Source organism: Sus scrofa, chromosome 1 (assembly GCF_000003025.6).
Source record: "Sus scrofa isolate TJ Tabasco breed Duroc chromosome 1, Sscrofa11.1, whole genome shotgun sequence".
Taxonomy (NCBI): domain Eukaryota; kingdom Metazoa; phylum Chordata; class Mammalia; order Artiodactyla; family Suidae; genus Sus; species Sus scrofa.
Window position 1 is genome coordinate 258593470 of NC_010443.5, and position 22491 is coordinate 258615960.

Below are 22491 nucleotides of genomic sequence, written 5' to 3' on the forward strand. Positions count from 1 at the left end.
TGTGACAGTGTTAAATCTTGAAATTCTGTTTTTAACTTTTGGAATTATTTTAACTATATTTATCTTTAATTTAAAATATAAATGTTAAAATCAGTTTGTCAATTTCTACAAAAAAGCCAGCTGAGATTTTAATCGAGTGCATGAAAATGACAGATATTTGAGATAATTTAACATCTCAGCACTATTGTCTCCCAACTTGTTAGCATTGTGTATTTCTCCATTTATTTAATTTTTTTACATAATCTCAAAAATATTTTATAGTTTTTATTTTATGGGCCTTGGTTTATATTTAATTAAATCCCAAATTATTTAATATCATATATGATATTGCAATATGGTGTTTTTCAATTTCATTTGTGTACTAAAATATAGAAATAGTTGGAGGTAGATACTAACTTTGTATCCTGTTGTTTACTAAAACCCTTCTATAAGCCTAGTAGCTTTTAAAATGTTTTTTCTGCTGGAGAGGGTGTGGAGAAAAGGGAACCCTCCTGCACTGTTGATGAGAATATAAATCGGTACAACCACTATGGAAAATAGTACAGAGGTACTTTAGAAAACTAAATATAGAATTACCATGTGACCCAGCAATCCCACTCTTGGGCATATACCCGGACAAAACTTTCCTTGAAAGAGACACATGTACCTGCATGTTCATTGCAGCACTATTCACAATAGCCAAGACTCAGAAGCAACCTAAATATCCATTGACAGATGATTGGATTAAGAAGATGTGGTACAAATATGCAATGGAATACTACTCAGTTATAAAAAAGAACATAATAATGCCATTTGCAGCAACATGGATGGAACTAGAGACTCTCATCCTGATTGAAGCAAGTGAGAAAGAGAAAGACAAATACCATATGATATCACTTATATCTGGAATCTAATATATGGCACAAATGAACCTTTCCACAGAAAAGAAAATCATGGACATGGACAATAGACTTGTGGTTGCCAGGAGGGAGGAGGGAGTAGGAGAGACTTGGAATTTGGGGTTAATAGATACAAACTTAACCTTTGGAATGGATAAGCAGTGGGATCCTGCTGTATAGCACCGGGAACTATGTCTGGTCACTTGTGGTGGAGCATGATAATGTGAGAAAAAAAGAATGTATACATGTATGTGTGACTGGGTCACCTCGCTGTACAGCAGAAAATTGACAGAACACTGTAAATCAGCTATAATGGAAAAAATAAAATCATTATAAAAATAAAATAAAATAAAATATCAAAAAAAGTGTTTTTTCTTCTTTTATCACACTGGGTAAGACCACCAACACATTGTTGAATAGAAGTGGTGAGAACACACAGTCATTATAATGATCATTATAAACCTCATACATAATACATTGCTTCTTTTGCTTTAAATTTAATTATATCTAAAATTAAGTTAATAATTTTATTTACCATGTTTATGTTCTTCCCTCCTTTTTAGTTATGTTTTCCCATATGCTACCCTTTCTTTTCTGGCTGAGGAACTACCTTTAATAGTTCTTATGGAATATGTTTGCTGGTAGCAAATTTTCCCAGCTTTAACTAGAAGAAGTCTGTGTTTTCCAAAAAATACAAAATTTTGGATTAATATTTTTCAGGATTTTAAAGGTACCATTGTGTTGTCCTCATAATTCTGTAGTCATTCTTTTTTTTTTTCCTTTTTTCTTCTGTAAGTAATGTTTTTTTGCCTTTGTTGTTTTTAAGATTTTTCTCTTCATCCCTGGTTTTCAACAATTTGGTTTAAATGTACTGGTGGTCTTTTTATTTTTCTCCTTGGTGGGGGTGGGTGTTAAGATTCATGGATCTTTGGATTTATTATTTTTGCCAAGTTTGAAAAAAATTAAGTAATTATCACCTTCATCATGTTTTTCCTTTTCATCTATCCTTCTACTTATTGAATTTTAATTACCATAGTTCTTATTGTTCTGTGAGATACTGATGCTCTGTTTATTTTTGTCAGCCTTTTGCTCTTTGGATAGTTTCTCTTGCTATGTCTTTAATTCCCTGATTTGTCTTCTGAGGTTGAGCCAAATTGATGAATAGTTCATTTAAAGTAATGATTCTCTCTTCATTATGTCTGTATCTTTTTTTAATCCCTTGAGCACATTTATAAAATTTATTCTAGCTAATTAAGAATTCTTATCTTCTAATTCCATCATCTATTGCTTTTCTGAGTCTGATGTTGTTGACCATTTTCTTTGCCTGGTTAGATGTCTCTTTTTCCAGCTTATTTTCATATCTAGTAAGTTTGATTGCTTGCCAAACCTTGCAGATTTTACATTGCTGAGGGCTGAATTCTGTTGTTGTCCTTAAAGAATGTTGAATGTGATTTGGTCCAGCCACTAATTTATTTGTGGATCAACCTGATGATGTTTAAGCTCATTTAGATTTTTTTTTTCCAGGTCTAGACTAGTCTTTACTCTAGAGCATGGTGTGACCTTGGGTCTTTACTGAACAACCTTTGTATTCATTAAAGCTTCCATTCAGGTTAGTGGGATATTGAGTGATCCCTAGCCTCCTATGAGCTTGGGGAATTTTTAAGCTAACAGCTCTCGGGTTCTTTCTCTGGCAGTTGCTCTTGTCACATGGCTTTATGGAATTTCAACCTGTGCATGTGAAGCTTAACATTCAGCCAAGACTCCAAGAGTCTTATATGCTGATTTTTGGAGTTTTTGGTTTGTTTAGCTCTTTCCTCTCCAAATTATTCCCTGAAATTTCTTGCCATCTCAGTCTCCCTGAACTCTGGTCTCTGTCTCCTCACCTCACTGAATTGGCCAGACTTAGCTTGCATATTGGCCTGGAAATTTCCTCTCGATAGAAAGACTGGATATCATAGATCACACCTTTTTGGTTTCTTGCCTCAGGTGTCATATTAGTACTGCTTCTTTGTTCAAGATCTGAAAAAAAAAGTTTCACGTATACAGTACAGTTTTCTGTTAAGTTTAGAGCAAGAGGAAAAAACTTGTAGCAGTTACTCCCTTATAGGTCAAAGTAGGAATCCCTTGTCCTAGTTCAGATTTTACTGCAGGAAAAGTCACTTGAATCCACTGGGATTTAGCCTTGACGTTGATAAAGTATGATTGATGGCTACAGTGGTCCCATCCTGTCCTGACATGTAGTCTTTATCACCCCCTCCCATGGCTCAATGTACAAACAGAACAGTAACGTGATGAACAATGTAGTAGAGTTGCTACTAGCTTGGCTGATTTTAGAGATGATTTATATTCTGGGGGGAAGTGTTGCTAGAGAAAGCAGGAGACCACAAGGCAGGTAGTCTATGGATAGGAACAAGTGAGGCAGGGTGAAAGTTTTGACAGTATGGAGAAGAAGCCATTATGATTTGTTCATATAAATGTAATGACCTTCAGATGCCTGGTTATGTTTGACAAACACATTGCTTTAGTACTTCCCAAAGAATATGAAAGAAGTCTCAAAGGCCCTGCTTTGGTTAGGTCCCATCCTCAGCTGAATAGCCAACATCACTTCACATTATGCATTGGTGCTACCTTGGCACATACAATGGTAATCAGAATATGGACAAAGTATAAGTACAAAGAGGAAATGTGTAACCTACTCCTAGTTTTGCTCAAAGCTACCTATTACCATGGGCAAGGTAATTCCCTTTCTAACTCTCAGCTTCTCCAGTTGTGTAAGATACATAAAATTACTTTACTAACATCAACATTTTTCAATTTTTTTTTTTAAAAAAAAAAGGAGTTTCCATTGTGGCTCAGCAGTAACAAACCCGACTAGTATCCATGAGGATGTGGGTTTGATCCCTGGCCTTGATAAGTGTGTTAAGGATCCAGCATTGCCATGAGCTGTGGTATAGGTCACAGCTGTGCCTCAGATCTGGCATTGCTATGGCTGTGGTGTAGGCTGGCAGCTGCAGCTCCTATTTGACCCCTAGCCTAGGAACTTCTATATGCCACATGCAGGCCCTAAAAACCAAAAAAACAAACGAAGATAGCAAGAATATCTAAGTCTTATAAGCTATAAAGGGATGTATAAAATACCATCATAGAACTATGGTAATATAAGTATATTATGCTTTAAAATCTATATGTATCATCTGTTAATAAGTCTCTTCTATTTTAGAGTGTTTCTCTCGCACTTAAAATGTTTCTACAACTCGGGATAGCTAATTGTGGTTCCGGATATATGTCATGTTGAGTCCAGAACTTGACAACACAACTGGAATACATATGTACATGTATGTGTGTTTGTGCCTCTTTGTGTATGTGTGCAAGTGTATTTCCTGACTCAGACTAGCTAAATCTCCAATAACAGAAATACCCTGACCATCATATTCTCTAAAAATAGTAAAATTATTAGGTGAAAATAAGGTCATAATATATTTACAGCTAATCTAAAATTAGAGCTACTTGCTTAGACTGAGACCTGTTCCAACAGAGAAATATCCTGGGGGAATGAGTTGATGATTTTTAACTATCTTGATTCCTCATGTGTTTTGTAGGAAAAAAAATAAAACTTTGAGTATCATTAGTCACTTCTTACAATTCGGAGCAAAAACGTGATTACTTTTCCAATACATGAATATATTAAAATGAGGACAAGGAACTGTTCTTTCTCAATGGGACCACAGAAATGCAGGATCTGAGACACCCCTGCAACCTACACCACAGCTCACAGTGAAGCTGGATCCCTTAACCCAGTGAGTGAGGCCAGGGATCAAACTCGCATCCTCATGGATACTAGTCAGATTCATTACCGCTGAGCCACAATGGGAACTCCCCAATGATGCCTTTTCTGAATGAGCACTGGACTATTTAGAGTGATGGTCAGCACAATATGAGAGGGAAAGGACAACACAGACGACGTCAGTAGAACTGAGTCAGATGCCGATCCTGTCACTTAATCATCATCTGACTGTGGTCAGAAAAGCCCCTGCTCTGGATTAATTTCCTCCCTGGAAATTGGAAGCGAGGTTGTATATGGTTCAAGCAGTCAACTTATTTAGGATTCTGATTGTAGCCAAGCCAGCCTTATGAGGGGGAGTCTCTGGAGAACATTCATCCCAAAGAGTTTACCCCATGGTTCCAAACATTGTGAGATTTGGGGATTTAACACAGATGGTATAGACACCTTTGAAGTTTAAATATACCAGGAGTTATCCAAATAGCACTACCCATACTTCAGGGTATACTTGCTAATCAGATCTTTATCACAAAGAATACAGAATGGCGCAAATACTATGTGAGCCCCAGTGTATCTAAAATTTGCAATATCCACCCCTTTCTCTAATATAGTACCCATAGACCCTAAAATCACTTCAGTTGCATTTGTAGAGTTGGTTATCATTCACTCCCATGCAATTCCTGAGTGCGTTTTCTCATTTGGTAAAATGGAGTGTGACTTTGAGGGGCCCTTGATAGAACAGGTGTTAGGCAACTGGGGATGCTATGTAGAACATTGGTCAACATGGGAAAACATGAAGTTGCTTCTGGGATCTAATCAGGGCTCTGTATGGCTAGGGTGGCACTAAATCTGCAGATATGATGTTTTACCAAATGGTGAGGAAAACCAACATAACCTGGTCCACTTTATGTGTAGATTGTCAGTTATACATAATAGTTTGTTATATAATGATTTATTGTGTAAGTTGATTATGACTCTGATTCATATATCTGAAACATGGTAAGGTATTAACAATATAATTGTTGAATGAAGGGAAACATAGCAGGCCTGCTGGAAGGCTAAACGCTGTTATCTGAAGGTATATCTCACCTAAAATAAAAATTTCCTGTTGATTTTCACATCTTGAGTACTTTGTGGTTTATAACATTGTAAATAACTCTGGAGGACGTCAAGTTTTATAGTTAACATCACATGAAAATCTCCAAAATATATTCAGAATCTTTCATCATCTCCACAGCTACCACACTGGTCTATTCTGTCATTGTATCTCATCTGAGTTATGGTAATATATTATGGGAGCCTCCCAATTGGCCTCTCTGTTATTTTCACAGATGCTGGAGTGAGCCTATTAAAATAAAACTCAGATCATGTGACAGTCCTTCCCAAAGCTTTCCGATGGCTTCCATTCAACTCCAAGGGAAGGCTAACAGCCTACAAATCCATGTACCATCTAGTTGCAGGTTTCTCTTGTGACCTTGTCTGCAGCCTTTCTCTATTTCATCACTTGGTTCAAGAAACAAGTCTTCCCTGCTTGCTGTCCCTTGAGCACATCAGATGTGCCTTACCTGGAATGTGTTCCCCAGGGTTTGGGGTTGAATTGGAACTGCAGCTGCAGGCCTATGCTGCAGGTACAGCAACATCAAATTCAAGCCTCATCTGTAACCTTAGCCTCAGCTTGTGGCAATGCTGGATCCTTAATCCACTGAGCAAGGCCAGGGATCAAACCCGCATCCTCCAGACACTATTTCAGGTTCTTAACCCACTGAGCCCCAATGGGAACTACCCTCCTTGGAGTCTTGAGTCACTCCACTGAGCCTCTCTCTGACCATTCATTTAGAATCATCATGTTTCCAACACTCTTTGCTCCCTTTCTCTACTTTAACCCCCGCCCCCATGCTCCAATTGCCTTCTAAAACAACATCTTATTCACTTGTTTTCATTGTTCTCTTCCCCTCATAGACTATAACATGCATAAGAGCATGGATTTATGTTTTGTTTTGTTTTTTTCTCAGTTGATCTCTTGGGGCTAGAAAAATGACTAACCCATGAAGGATACATGATAAATATATGTTGAATAAATTAATTAATGGAAGGAAAAAGGATAGGGGCAGAAGGAAAGATAAATGAAGGACAATGGGTGCCTGGAACTAGCACTTTGAATTACCCGAAGAGGAGTTAAGTCTTGCCTGAGAACATAAATTCAAAGTCTTACTGGGCAGCCCTGGAAGGGCATGCCAGGTCACTCCCATTAGAAGGTAAGCAACTTGCCAGAGATCCTTCAGTGATTTAATGACTGAGCTGGGCCTGGGGCCAACACATAGACTGGTTTACCACCATGCCACCCACTCACCCACCCCGACAGGCACACACATGTAATAGCAAACGTCATCTGACAGCTCCTGGACTTTTTTCTGGTCACAAGTTTGGATTTTAGAGGTGAAAGCTATAGAAATTCAGGTTACAGAGATTTATGAGTATAAATTAATAATGAAAATGATAATTCCATGTGCAGTTTAACCCTTTATTTCTTACGAACCAAGTGGCCTTTTTATGCCGTCTCCCTGTCATGAACCACAGTCAGTAGCAAGTTGTTGGAGCACTTCAGCTACCACAGATCGTGTGCCCACAATGCTAAGTTACTCTGAGGACACAGGATTCTTGCTTGTCTTATGCATGAGGTTAAAACCATACAAAATGAAAAAACCTGGGAAAATACAATATACCTTCATTTCATACACCTTCTCCTGCAAAATACTCCTAGCATATCATATTTAAAAAAAATGCTTTTAGGATGAGTACTATTCTGAGAGGCGAGGTGGTGGGAAAGAACTCTTTTTTCATCTTCTCCAGAGAAGGAGTAGGGATGGGGGAAGAAAGTGAAAATAAAATCTTTTTAGAACCGTCAGTTTTTAATTATGAAAGGGACCACAGAGTCCCCCTCTCCTCCCACCAGCACCCCTTTTTAGAAATGCAGAAATAGAAACATGAAACAAGGACTCATCTATTATCACATACTCTGTGACCAAACTGGGGGAGGAACCCAAGGCACATGATTCTCCATTTGGAACCACTTCCCTGTTTGGAGCTATTTCCATACACTAAGCTGCATTTATCAAAAAATCAAAATTCAAGGTTACATTCAATCGAAATCCAGCAGTGCCACAAAAAAGGGATGCATATTTATTTTCAGTAATATAATGGTATAGACCCAAGCTAAAGAAGTCAAGCTGTAAAAGAGGATATTTATTCAAAAGAACATGTCCAGGTTGTTTGATTCCAGAAAATATCATTTTTTTCATTAACCATATTGCCTCCAAAGCTGGAATTTACAATAATCATGCACATTAATATTTCATTAGGGATAATTGGATCAAAATTATTAATGTTGGCAATGTTGAGTGGGTATGAAATCAGGTGGGGTGTTTGGTCCTACCAAGAAGTAACACTGCATTGCTGACATTTAGCAGATGAGGAAATTGAGTCTCACAATATTACAGAACTACAGAGGGTGGACCTGGATTTGAATCCAGATCAATCTGACTCTAAAGCCCAGCTTCTATGAAGAGGGACCCTAGCTGCCTTAGAGAAGATAAGTGGGGCCTAAACAGATCATAGGTACTGGAACGATCAAAAGTACTCTTCACATTGGGGCTGAGATCCTACTTTCCACTACTTTAGTCATTATGGAAGCCGTGCCTTCCATAGGCAGGAAATTGGAGTGCCCAGCATATCGTAAGTCCTCAGTGAATGTTTGTTGCATTGATATAATAATGGCATAATTGGTTTAACTACCAGCATAATTATTTCTAACAATATCATATTAATGCATTATATTAACTTTTACATAGTCTCATAATACTATCTCTGGAACCTAAAATGTGCTATTAGGGTAATTTATTTGCATATTTGTTTCTCTTACTAAACTTGAGGACTCTTGAGGGGAGGCAGAAATGTCTTAGTCTTCCCTAAATTCATACTGGTATAGTCACTCATGTAGCAAACATTTGAGAGGCAAATATTCTTTATAGAAAACTGGGGTTCTGAGTGATGCGTTTTCTGCTAAGCTAGCAAGTGGTGAAGGTCTTTGAATGAGAGTTGTTATTAATTCATTCCATTGTATGTTATTTATATTCCATAATCCAGTGTACCTTATCATTACCTCTCTAGTAGATATGAGAGCATTTCTCCCTCTTTTTCTTTCCCTGGTTGTTCCAACTTTCAGTCACCTGATCAATTTCAAAAAAAAAAAATATGCCTGGACATTGTATAGCATTTAATTCTTTCTCTGTCCCCTTTCCAAGTCTCCCAGGTCAAAGAGTTTTCAAAGCCCCTATAATTGTCAGATAAATAAAATCACATTGCTCATAATTACCAGGGACAGTTCTGTGTAATTAGATGTTAACTGTAATGTCCCCTCTCCTTTATGACTCCAAATAAATACCTGTTCCTGTCTCAGTCTGGGAAAAAGCTTGGTCGGAAATATAACTGCTTTGTTGCTCTCTATGTAATTAACTATCATTAAAAGCCACTAATTAGATCGTAAGTTTTAAATAAGTTGCCCTAATTACCTTTGGTACATGGTGCATTGAGTCAGGAGGGCAAGTCCTTCAGAGCCAAGAAAACTTGGCTCTGTCACTAAGAGAATTAACAGTGCTATTGGGTTTTTTTTTTTCCCCTCCATTCATAAATGGGAAAATGAGAATATAGGGAATAAGATGAGTAGAAGCAGAGTAAGGACTGTAGGCGAAATATGTCTACCTGGGCAACGCCAACCAGGGGATAGTTTATACTGTCTCTCAGAAAATTACTCACTTGTGTGCAAGGCAGAATAATAACTAAACATTGTCTAGGTCAGAGCCTGCCACATACTAAGTGCTTATGAAGTGTTAAATGAATGAATGGCTGAATAAACGAGTGAATGGAAAAATAGATTAGAGGCAAAATGGTATGATAGTTCAGAACCTCAATTTTGAAATAAAAACTATGTACTGCTTTGTATTTTAGCTCAGACAATAACTAACTTAGGGGAAATCTCTGATACTGTGTTTTCTTATGCATTGTAGACTAATGATTTCTCACACCCAAATTGTAATGTTTTAGGTCAAATATTTCTACATACTAAGCTCTCCATAAATCGTAACAGCAGCAATGGTGATGATGATTATATAAAATGTGCAGTTTAAGAGTTCCTGTGTGGCTCAACAGGTTAAGGTTCTGGTGATGCCGCTGCTGTGCCACGGGTTCAATCCCTGGCCCAGAAACTTCCACACACCATGGGTGTGGCCATAAAAGATAAATAAATAAATAGATAAAATGTACGGTTTAGAAGTTCTCAAGTGAGCCCCATTGCTAAAGCTATCACGTGCTTCTTTTTTATTTTTATATTTTGTCCTAATACACCACTAGGCCACTTCCAACACAATTGCAGGCTTAGTGTCCATTCAGAAGCAGAACAAACTGATTTCAGAGCATTTTCTAGAGGCTTAGTTAGTGCCAGAGTAATCCAAAAAGTAAATACAGTCCTTACTCTAAGGACCACACAATCTGATGAGGCTACAGGTGTGTAAAAATAACACTATTTATGCTGTAACAAAGGCCATTACAAAGTACTATGTGGAAGGAAGCCCAGGAGAACTTCACAGAATAGGAGATATCAATATGACATTTATTGAATCACTCCCATTTTAATCAAAATACTAAATGCAGGGCCATGGTCACAAGTACCTCTAACAACAATAAGGATAGCAACTTAGTAAGAACAATAGCTAGCAGTAATTGAGCAAGTATTATGCGCCAGAATCTAAATGCTTTATGGGTATTCATTAATTCATCATTATAACAAGCCCTCAAGTGGAGACAGAGCTTGGAATTCACAGAAATCATAATGTGTCCATTTTGCAAAACAAAGGTTTGCAGATGGTGTAGTCAACATTCAGACCTCACATTCTGCTTACAAAACTGGAGTTTTTAAGCCCTCCGCAGTGCTCCCATGGTTAGTGAGGTAAAGAAGTGGAGTTCCTTTTATTTCTAACCTAAAAATCAGGAGACTCACATGTCCTTATAGCCATTTTTCTCCTCACGTTCAGTCTCTTGGCAACAGTATATTTATCCCCTGAAAGTTAGTGAATGACTAGCTGGCCACTCAGGAGCCTTTCAGCTACATATTTTTCTGCTTGATTTTTCCGACTTCACTAAGAATTGTGTGAGTAAGCCAAGCCTTCCCATGCACACTAAAGTGTCCCTGAAGCCAAAGAAAGTCTTATGCCTTCCAAAACACCTGGTGTGTGGCCAAGTGAAAAAGGCTGTCTCTGTCTGTAATCTCTATGGATATGAATACATATGTATACATACATAGAGGCATACATACAAACAAACATATACATATAAGTACATATGTGTGTGTGTGTGTATATATATATATTTTTAAGACAGTTTTAATATGTAAAGTAGGCAGATTTCATAGATGCATGTGCATCACCCTTGAGTTGTCCTCTGTCCACTTGGGTTTTAGACATACCGTACCTCAGACCTATAGCTGAAGGTCAGGTTTATGTGCATATCCCTCAGACCATTGCCCAGGATCACATAGGTTTGCATCTTTGTACTTTGGTTTTGCAGAGAAGCAAGGGTAACTTCTCTTACTTCCACTGACTGGCACTCTAACATTCTAAACAAATGGGGAGCTTTGGAAACCAGATCTTTCCCACTGGTCTTTACAAAAAGAAGTATCATCCTGTTCCATTTAATATGTAGTGTGACAGTGGCTGCCTCAATTTAGGCTTCACGTAACTGCTCAGTTCAAATGTTCAGTAGACTAGGTAGGATATCTGGGATTATATTTGCATTCCCCATGGAACATAATGTAATTACCACAGAGAGGATCAGATACCCACTCCCAGCCCAGCGGTGTCCATACACTTGTGTAATTCTATCCTTTTGAGGGTAAGCTGGATCCAGTTACTTGCTTCCAATAGATAGTCCAATAGTCAGGTATTGTAGTACACTTGTGCATTGCCAATTGGGCAGTTATTGGTTCTTTACAAAGGAATCCTAGGGAAAAGAAGGGATTTTTCTAGCTTATTAGTTTTAAAACCTAATTATATATCCAATTTTTGTTCACCCACTTATTCAACAGATGTGTAATGAGCATATATTATGAGTAAAGCAGTAAGATAAGTGCTAATAATTTACAGGCAAAAGGCACAGCTTGTACTTTCAGTATATAATTAGAGTACACTGTGGTAGTTTCTGATTGGTCTATGCCCAGGTTTCCAGGATAGAAGGTTTGGGAAACTCAATCTGATCCAGGGTGAGGCATGGACAAGAAAGGTTTTACGAAATAAATGAATATTAAGACAATCCTTAAGTGGAAAAAAATAGTTTTCCAAGCAAAGAGAGTTGTATGGAAGAAATTTTAAACAGTGGGAGAAGTGCTTGCAAAAGATGTTAGCTGATGGTTGATTTTGAAAATATTGGCATAAATGGGTAAGAACATGAAAAACTTTTTGAAATAGAGCCTAGCATAAGCCTTTAAGATACAGACATCTATTAAAGTATTAGTATTTTACTTAAAAGTATGTGTGGGCAGGAAATTAGCTTTGCCCTTGGTATGTTTCATCTAATGATAGGGGAGGGATTCTGAATAAAAGATGGGATTTTGGACTGCTTTATATCTTTTTAGCTTGGGATAAATGTGCAAAATTGCTTAAAACTTGTTTTCTATCCAGCATGAGATAGGGAAGTGGTTTCTATTCCCCATTTTTTTCCCTTCCCCTAGGGACTTGGAGCAAAACCATGGGAATATTTGCAGTGGTCCGTCTCTCTATTCTTTTCAAGGTCTGAATGACAAGCCAAGCGGAGAAATTGAATTTTTCACTTCTCTAAACACTTTTGGCCCCTAGGAACACTGGAAAAGGTCAAGAATTTTGAAGCACGTTCTTCCCCAGGCTAGTGGATCAAAACTTCTTTTTTAAAAGGTTGTTCCAGGCCCAATGAGACAGTTGGTCGTGATGGAGAATATAAACAGCAGTTTATGTCCTCTTGGTGGTGCAGGCCCCTCTTGGGAGGTTTACACTGAAGACAGTTCCTCTAGAGAGATTTGTTTCTCTCATCAGGGCAACTGCAGGAGGGGAGAAAAAAAAATACTTGGCATAAACTTAAAGCATATAGGTGCAGTCTCCTGCCTTTCATATCTCCTTCCCCATTTTTTACTATTTTTACTTAGCTATCCTCTCTTCCTTTTTCTTTTCTTTTAGCTCTTTCTCTCCACTAGCTCCTTTTCTTTCTTAATTTTTCTAACCAATCTCACAATCGGTTTTCATTTCCCTTTGTTAACCCATATGCTAGGCATCCTCTAAAATAGCTCACAATGATTTTCACCTCTAGCGTTCATGCCCTTGTGTGATTTTCTCCCCTTGTGTGTTAGCCTAATGATTTGCTTCTAATAAATAAATAGATCATGGTCAAAGCTATGGGATATGACTTCCATCTTGCTTGTCCTTCTTCTCACCTTCTCCCTCGGAGCCATTCCTCTACCTATGAAGAGACCCACATGGCAAGGAACTGAGGTCTCCAGCCTTGTTCACAGCTGGAGACCTGAGACCTTCCAGCCTTGTGAGTGAGCTTGGGAGAATATTCTTCTCCACTTGAATCTTGAGATAACTAAAACGTTTTTCCCCCATTTTGATAACAGCCCTGTGAGAAACCTTGTGCCAGAGGACCTGGCTAAGCCCACTTGGATTCCTGACTCACAAAAAACTGACATACCGTTTATTATTTTAAGCCACTACATTTTGAGGTCATGTGTTATGTGGCAACAGATAATTAATGCAACCCATATCCTTTCATGTTCCTCCTCTTTATCGATTTGTTTTATTGAACCTCTTTCTATGTATTCTTTTGTTCCCCTTGTCTTAGTTCTTAAGTACACAGATTTTAAATTTGTACGTGACATTGAAAACTACAGGAATCAGAATACTTTCATTAACCATCAGATCAAATCATGTGTCTGCAAACATAATCTGCATAATGGAAAGGTCAGCATCCCTGGAATCCCTTTAATTATACTCTTTGGTAAATATTCATTCATTTGTCATTTCAGTAAAACTATTTAATGGGCAGCTACTCTCTTTAACATACTGTATCAACTGTCATGTGTAAGAGAAAAATGGGCAAGCTATGCCTCCTGCCATCAAAGATTTTGTCATTCGGAATAAAATAAAAAATATAGAAAATGAGGGGTTCCCATCATGACTCAGTGGAAACGAATCTGACTGGTGACCATGAGGACGCAGGTTCGATCCCTGGCCTCACTCAGTAGGTTGGGGATCCAGCGTTGCCATGGGCTGTGGTGTAGGTCACAAATGTGGCTTGGATCCCACATTGCTGTGGCTGTGTCGTGGGCCGGTTGGCTGTAGCTCTGGTTTAACCCCTAGCCTGGGAACCTCCCTATGCCGCAGGCCTGGCCCTAAAAAGACAATATATGTAGTAGAAAATGAAGCATCTCACTAGAGGGATATTCTTAGTTTTTGTGTGTTAAAAAGAGGGAGAGCTTACTTCCTCCTTGGCGGATCAGGAAAGGCTCTATAAAGGGAGCACTTTGTGCTGAATGTTGCAGGGTATACTGGATTTGTATATGCCCACTCTTCTGTGAGCTTCCCCTCCACTTTGGATCTCATGTCTTATGCTGCTCATAGAATCAACTCCTACTTAACACGCAGGAACCAATCTGAGTGCTGCTTTCTCTGGGCCACCCTCCAGAACCTTTCTAGTTAATTGATTGTTTACCTCTTCTGTACTTCCCTAACCCTCACTAACTCTGTCTACTCAAGCATTTCTCAAATGACTACTTATTTGGCTCTTCCATTAATCAAGGGGGAAGTGTGGTTTTGGAGGAAAGGGACAATTCACTAATTCTAAGTTAATGGTGGAGAGAAGAATAGGTCAGAAGACTTAGGACAATAAAATGTTAGACTATAAAAGTTATTTGTAGCAAAAAAAAAAAAAAAAGGGAGGGGTGAAGGGAAGGAGGAAGGACTGAAGAAAAGAAGGAGAGAGAGGAGAAACAAAGATGGCCATTGGTTAGAATAATTTTTTACCATAATCTACTCCACTGTTTATTTCCAATATGGGCAAGATGGTTTCCATTTCCCATTTTTTTCCCCTTGCATGGTGACTTGGAGCAAACCTATAGGGATATTTGAAATGAGTCATAGATTATTGTGCTCAGTCCTGATTCCCCACTAAACTTTGTAATTTATACTTGGAAAATTATGGTGGTGAGGATAAGGGCTTGGGGTCTTTTTTTTTTTTTGGTATGGGAAATAAATATATTTCTAGATGTTAGAAAAAGTAAATGATCTGTGCTCTTTGGCTTTGTTGCAGGATGTACTGGATTTGTATATGCCCACCTCTTCTGTGGGCTTTGTTCTTCCAAATTATATTTTTAATGAGAAACCCAAGAGGTAAATAACTACATTTGAGTGATGTCATTGACATGTATTTTTTATTTTTACACAGGATGCCTAGTACTTTTTATATAATTTTTAAAATATATTTTTATTAGGATATAGTTAACAAATAACACTATATAAGCTTGACGTATATAACATGTTAATTTGATATACTTACATATTGCAAAATACTACCAAGTGGCCTTGGAAAAGTCACTTGAAAGATATCCACGCTTTCAAGATTAACTGAAAAATCTTTGGAAAACTAAAGACTTCAAAACTCATATTGTTGACACAGTGGTTTACATCCCTGACCGTTTGCGAGAGGTCTTTAAAATAAAGGGATATATTGGAAACAGTCTAAATGATCAATGCTAGGAAGAGGGCATTGCATTCTGTGGAACATCAACCCAAAGGATCCTTATGCAGTCATTAAAATGGCAATTAGGGAAACATAAACATAAATGTGAAAATGTTAATAATTTGGTATTAATGAGAGAATGCTAAATTACATGTAAACTGTGATTATAACTATGTAATTCATACCGATGGTTGCTGACTAACAATGAATCAACTTAAAATTTTTTGACTTTCTGATGGTGTGAAAGAGACATGCCTTCAGTAGAAACTGTACTTTGAATTTTTATTTATTTTACCCGGCTAGTAATATGTGGTTTGATACTCTGCTGGGTAGCTGGAGTTCCCATCCCCATGTGGTCATGAGGGGAAACAACGGATACACTTAACAACCATTCTGTACCCAGACAACCATTCTGCTTTTCACTTTCAGTGTGGTGTTCAATAAATTACATAAGATATTATGCAATAAATAATAAATAATAATAAATTGGGTTTGTGTTAGGTGATTTTGCCCAACTGTAGCTAATGTAAGTGTTCTGAGCACATTTATGGTAGATTAGACTACGGTATGGTAGGTTAGATGAGTTAAATGCATTTTTACTAGGATATTTTCAACTTTTGATGAGTTTTGGGGGGACATAAACCTACTATAAGAGGAGGAAGGACCTGTATTTGCTTATGAGGGAAAATAAGAAAAGAATCATAGAAAAAAATATGTATAAATTATAGTGCAGGGTAAATGTGTGACCTGATAATTCCTTGGGAGGGGGCATCGTGTTCAGTGTAGAGTGCTTAGCAGCATCCCTCACTTGTACCTCCGAGATGCCAGGAGAATTTCCCTAGTTGTGATAGTCAAAAATGTCTCCACACTTTGCCACATGTCCCCTGGTGGGGGAGATGGGGAAGCAAGACCACTCCTGGTTGAGAACAGCTGTTCTAATAAAACATTTCATTATTTTTTCTATTTTAAAAGGAAATAATATGCATAAATAAAAAATGATAAAAATTCTTACCCTTGACCTAGTGTTCTCTTCAGAAACTTATCCGCAGAATAGTTGAGATCAGCAATGTTCTGGTTCTATCAGACAAGGGAGTAATGTGTGATGACCTGCTTGGGCTTGTCAGCAAACCCCACCATCCCTCTGGGTTCTTGCAAAATGGGGAGAAGAAAATCAGTGCGTATTATATAAGAATATCTTCTACTGACAGTGCAGAGTATTTTTATCCTGGTGGAAGTTGCCTCTGGGCTGTAAAACCTTCTGTCAAGGAGTAAAGAAAACTAATTGCAGTGAAATATCTTTTCAGGCAACCTGCCCGTCACCAAATTCTATATGTAGGGGAAATGCACACTTCCTTTAGGATATGTTTCAATGGAACTCAAACCCCATAGGAATTTATTTTAGGGCTAGGGAAACTTTTACACAGCATAGGAACTGTAGTTCAATTCAGAAAATATTACAATCTCAAGGTACCATTAAGGAGTCCTCCATCACCTGGTGTGACCCCTTATTTTATATTCAGGATAACTGGAAACCAGAAAAGTTAAGCCACTTGCTTGTTCAACACACCTAATTAGTTGCACAGTATAAAATTAAGCCCAAGTTGGCCTCCAGTTTCTTATCCTTCAGGCAGATTTTGTCTTTAAAAGAACATTTCCTATCCCTACAATTGTGTATCATTCAAAAATAATTTATTTCTAGATGATGATATCTTCCACAGTGTATGACATATGGATTGGTCTTCAAATAGCATGTAAAATTCAAACATTTAGTGAATAAACATTTCTTGGGTGTTCCTTGCCCAGGTCTGTATCATGCAGTGGGTTTGAAAAATTGGAATAAACACGACTTATAATTATTTCCTACTATTGTCATAGTTCTACACATTCTGCTATGCATGTAAAAGACATTCAGTCAATTCTGAACAGGGATCTAGAATGAGTTAGCATTGGTCTAGATTATAAATTTCTCCATCCATACTCCTGGGAACATTTTCTCCCTTCCTCTCATTCTGGTGACTTTTAGAGCTTCCCACATCTTCATGGGTAATTGTGTGTGTTAATGTACATGTACTAACTCTGTTACAAAAAACAAACCAGGAACATTTTAATTTAGGACAGTGAGAACCCCAGCAGCCTGAGAAGTGTAATAAATGACAACATCCCCCAACTCTGTACACAGAGAAGTATTGGGGACCTAATGGTGGCCAAATACCAGAAATTCTGCAGTCTTATTGGAGTTTCTGTAGTATAAAAGTTTTATTAGAGGATTTTCATTTTACTTCCATTGAGCATTTGCATTATGATTAGTACCTACAGATGGCAGGCTTTTTTTTTTTTGTTTTATTATTTAATTTTTTTCCACTGTACAGCATGGGGACCAAGTTCCTCTTACATGTATACAGTTTTCCCCCACCCTTTGTTCTGTTGCAATATAAGTATCAAGACATAGTTCTCCATGCTATTCAGCAGGACCTCCTTGTAAATCCATTCCAAGTTGTATCCAATAACCCCAAACTCCCAATCCCTCCCACTTCCTCCCTCTCCCCTGGGCAGCCACAAATCTATTCTCCAAGTCCATGATTTTCTTTTCTGAGGAGATGTTCATTTGTGCTGGATATTAGATTCTAGTTATAAGTGATATCATATGGTATTTGTCTTTGTCTTTCTGACTCATTTCACTCAGTATGAGAGTCTATAGTTCCATCCATGTTGCTGCAAATGGCATTATGTCATTCTTTTTATGGCTGAGTAGTATTCCATTGTGTATATATACCACATCTTCCGAATCCAATCATCTGTCGATGGACATTTGGGTTGTTTCCATGTCCTGGCTATTGTGAATAGTGCTTCAGTGAACATGCGGATGCAGGTGTCTCTTTTAAGCAGAGTTTTGTCCAGATAGATGCCCAAGAGTGGGATTGCAGGGTCATATGGAATTTCTATGTATAGATTTCTAAGGTATCTCCAAACTGTTCTCCATAGTGGCAGTGCCAGTTTATATTCCCACCAGCAGTGCAAGAGGGTTCCCTTTTCTCCACAACCCCTCTAGCACTTGTTATTTGTGGACTTGTTAATGATGGCCATTCTGACTGGTGTGAGGTGGAATCTCATGGTAGTTTTGATTTGCATTTCTCTTATAATCAGCAATGTTGAGCATTTTTTTTCATGTGCCTGTTGGCCCAGATGGCAGGCTTTTGAAGGTGCTACTTGAGTCTTTCCATAATGCTGGGGTGTGCAAACCCAACATATCTGATTTGTTGGCATAGCCAAGCAGGGATCAAGATTCCTTCTCATTGTATATACATGAATGCAAAATGAAACCAACAAGCAAACAGGTGCAATCCATGGATACTTAGCATCTTCCTATACTCTGGAATAATGGAAACTGTATGGGGCTGAGAAACAGGAAACTCTGAGTTTAATTCTGGTTGTATGACTTTATTTTGCAAGACTCTAAACTTCTAAGTGCTCTTGGTTTCCTTATCTGTTTGTTAGGAATGGAATGGGATGCCCAGTAATGTGCTGAAGAAGAGGTGCTGATTGTAAGTTAATATAATATGCTGCTTGGTGGAATGTGTAGCCATGAGAACCTTGCCAATAGTATCAAAAAAAGGATTATATATATATACATATATATATATGTACATATATATGTATATATATCCCCAATACTTAGAAAATCAGCATCCATTTTTAGGATGGATGCAACCAGATCAAATAATTATTGTATCTGTATGAGGAGGCTGGGGAAAATAATTGGATTTGAGAAAGAAAACAGTAAAAAATACAGTCAATGATGTCCTACATTGAGTTTTGCAGGAGCAGTGCCTGGGTTGGGTACAGATGAACAAGTGACTTATTGACAAAGATTTCATAGGAAAAACCTGTATGGAGTAGGGGAAGCAGCCTAGGGCATAGGGTACAGCTAAGCAAGAGTCTAACTTCAGCCTGATTCCAGGCTTCTCCAGAGTATGAATTGCATCACAGAGCTAGTTTCACTTTGTGGTAAGAGTGCTGGCCTTTTTATCCCATATCTATCAGTCAGTCAGTCTTTGTCTTCAGGCCATTCTTGAGGGATGTATAACTTTCTAGGTTTCTTCAGGAAAACTGACTCCTATTGGCTGGGACAAGTAAATCAGTGATTCATTGGCAGTTGTACTTAGAGCATCTAGGGAACAGGTTCACCTGTCAGGTAACAGGGATCTGGCTTTAATACCAGCAGCCTATTACATATAATAATGCAGGTTTCCTGAGGCTTTTAATTGAGTTAAAACTAACTCTGGAAGCTCTCCAAAATAGTATAAATTCTTAAGGCCAAAAGATGTCTCTTTCTTGCTCTTTGTTTTAGTCCCAATACTAGAACATTGCCTGACTTACAGAATATATCAGTAAAGGCTCACTGAATGAATGAAGGAATCCCTTAAAAATATGTTAGGCTCTATCTTTTGAGCATACTTCCCCTGATTTTTCTCCTCTCTGCAGTGCCCTCCTTTCTCCTCTCAATCTTTAGTTTCTTCAAAGTATACCTGATTATCAAAGCTGATCTATGAAGCATTCCTTGAATATTCTAGCCCATGGGAATCTATGTGTGTGTGAGAGAGAGTGTGTGTGTGTGTGTGTGTGTGTGTGTGTGTGTGTGTCTGAAATTGCATATGTGTGTCCTTGTGTCTTGGTTAGCAATCTTGTAACTAAACATGTACTTGGGGGACTCAACAGTATTCAACTAATGCCCATCTTCTGAAATACCTCCATAATTATGCACATGCTTCTCAGATTAGCCATCAATACCAAGTTCACCATCACCTCCGTGTAATAATCATGGTAATAATAAATAGTATTTATTGAGTATTTACTAATTTCCAAGCACTGTCCTCAGCACATAATATGCCTGCTTGTTTAATTTGATAATCATTTCCTAATGCAGGTACTTCTACTATCTTTATTATCTAGAAGAAGCGGCTTGTCCAAAGCCACACATCTAGAATGAGAAAAACTGGGATTTAAAAACAATCAGCAGATGCTCCAACCTTGTCTTAGCCTCAAAGCTATAGTGTCTCACCTCCAAAAACATTTCAACAGCTTGCTAACAAATCTTTCTTCTTCAGTCCACTCTACACACAGCAGCCAGGATGATCTTTACAAAACATCCATCTGGTGATGTCACTCTGCTGAAAGGTCATCAGTAGCTCTCCATTAATCTCCAGATGAAGCCCAAACCTTTTAATACAGTTTTATAAAAGCATCCTGATTCTCCTCCTAAGTACCTCTCCATCCTCACCCCTTGATATTGAACTTCCTTCAGATTCTTAAAGGCACTAGACACCCTCTCCCTCCCTTTTGGACCGAAATGTGGATTGAATGTGGGAAGATTCTGTTCTACTCCTTGTCTCCTTAATTGAATATATATCCTCTAAGAGCAGTTCTTTTTTTTTTTTTTTCCAGTAAGAAGTAGTTCTTGACTTCCCAAACCTGTTGTAGTTGTCCTGCCTCTTTGACACCAGTGTCTGAGCTTATTCATTGTTTTATCCCTACAGACTAGAGGAGAGCTTAGAATGTAGTTGCCAGTAAATGACAATTGCCTTTTAGATAGAAAGAAAGAATGAATAGTGTAATGATTTGAAAATACTTTTTCATCCTTACCCTCCCTGCGAGTTCTGAGGACAGTGACTATGCTTAATGCAACTTTCAACCCTCCATAATACCTAGGACACTGTCCACCCTGTGGTAGATTTCTAGAAACTATTTATTAATTACTATGGTTATTTTTGCCTTGACTTCAGCTACAGCCTTTACCCTGTTCGGTCAGGAAAGCTAGTGTTTGATTAATGACTCTTACTTCAATCCAGAATGTAAAGTGATGGAGGTGTTGGGCTGAAGGTCATCAAAATCATTTCTCTTAATGAACCTTTTCTATTCCCACTAGATTATCTGGAGTGTCCTGGAACCCCTCTAGCTTTGGAGAACTCATTACTCCCTAGGAAAGTCTTCTCTGTCATTGGAGAGCCATGAATTTTAGCATATTGTTTCTCAGGTTGAATCACTGTTTTTTTTTTCCCTAGCATATGAGGCTCGTTGGACAGGAAGCCCACAGTGCCATTAGTAACTTAGTGGAGGACAAATTGGAAAGTTCCTTTTTTTTTTTTCCCCTTTGTACCAGTCTGTGCTCTCCTTCCTATAGTTATAAGAGAACTATTGAAAAACTCTGAACTGGGGAGTGGGCTGGGGGCATGGAGAGAGTGGTATTGCCTGGCTTGAAATTATCCCTCAGAGCAGTCATTGCCCAGTATTCTTGGCTTTAGCCCAATCTGCCTATGTGATAGCCCATTCTCCCTGACTCAGCCTTCTGTGTCCAGACAAATGATTCACTCCCAGTGCATTTTTCTGCTCTTCCTAAATAGGCCCTCTAACCATCACTGTATCTTTCAATTCCAGCTAACAGCTTGGACAGCAGTTAAAAAAAAAATGTTACTAAACAAGCAAGCCCAGCCAGAAAAATCATGCAGAATTCTCTGCGAATACTTCTCACATCATTCAGGCTCTCAGGGATCACTGCCTTCTCTAAACTCAGGGCAAACTCCATTCTGTGTATTGTATTAATTTATCCATTGACAAAATGTTTACTAGTCTCTGTCATTTCTTAAATCTTAGCTAAAAGAGATTAAGTGCTAATAATAAGCCAAATGCTGTACTAAATGCTTTGCATAAATGATCTCATTTAATTTTCACCCAAAACCCTTTGAGATTGGTACCATTAGTGTTCTCATATTACAGAGGAGAAAACTGAGGTACATAGAACTTAAACAGTGTGCCCAACAACACTTAGCAAGTAAGTGGACGAGAAGTATTTGACCCCAGAAATATGACTTCAGGATCAAAGAACTGTCTTAACTCTACGTCCCTATGCTCCAGTGTAATGGATGGTATAGGTTGATATCTCCCTTTATTTTATGACCTTAGACATATCACTTCAGCTCTCTGTGCCTCATTTAGTTCATGTTACAAAGAATATGGCTCGTTTTA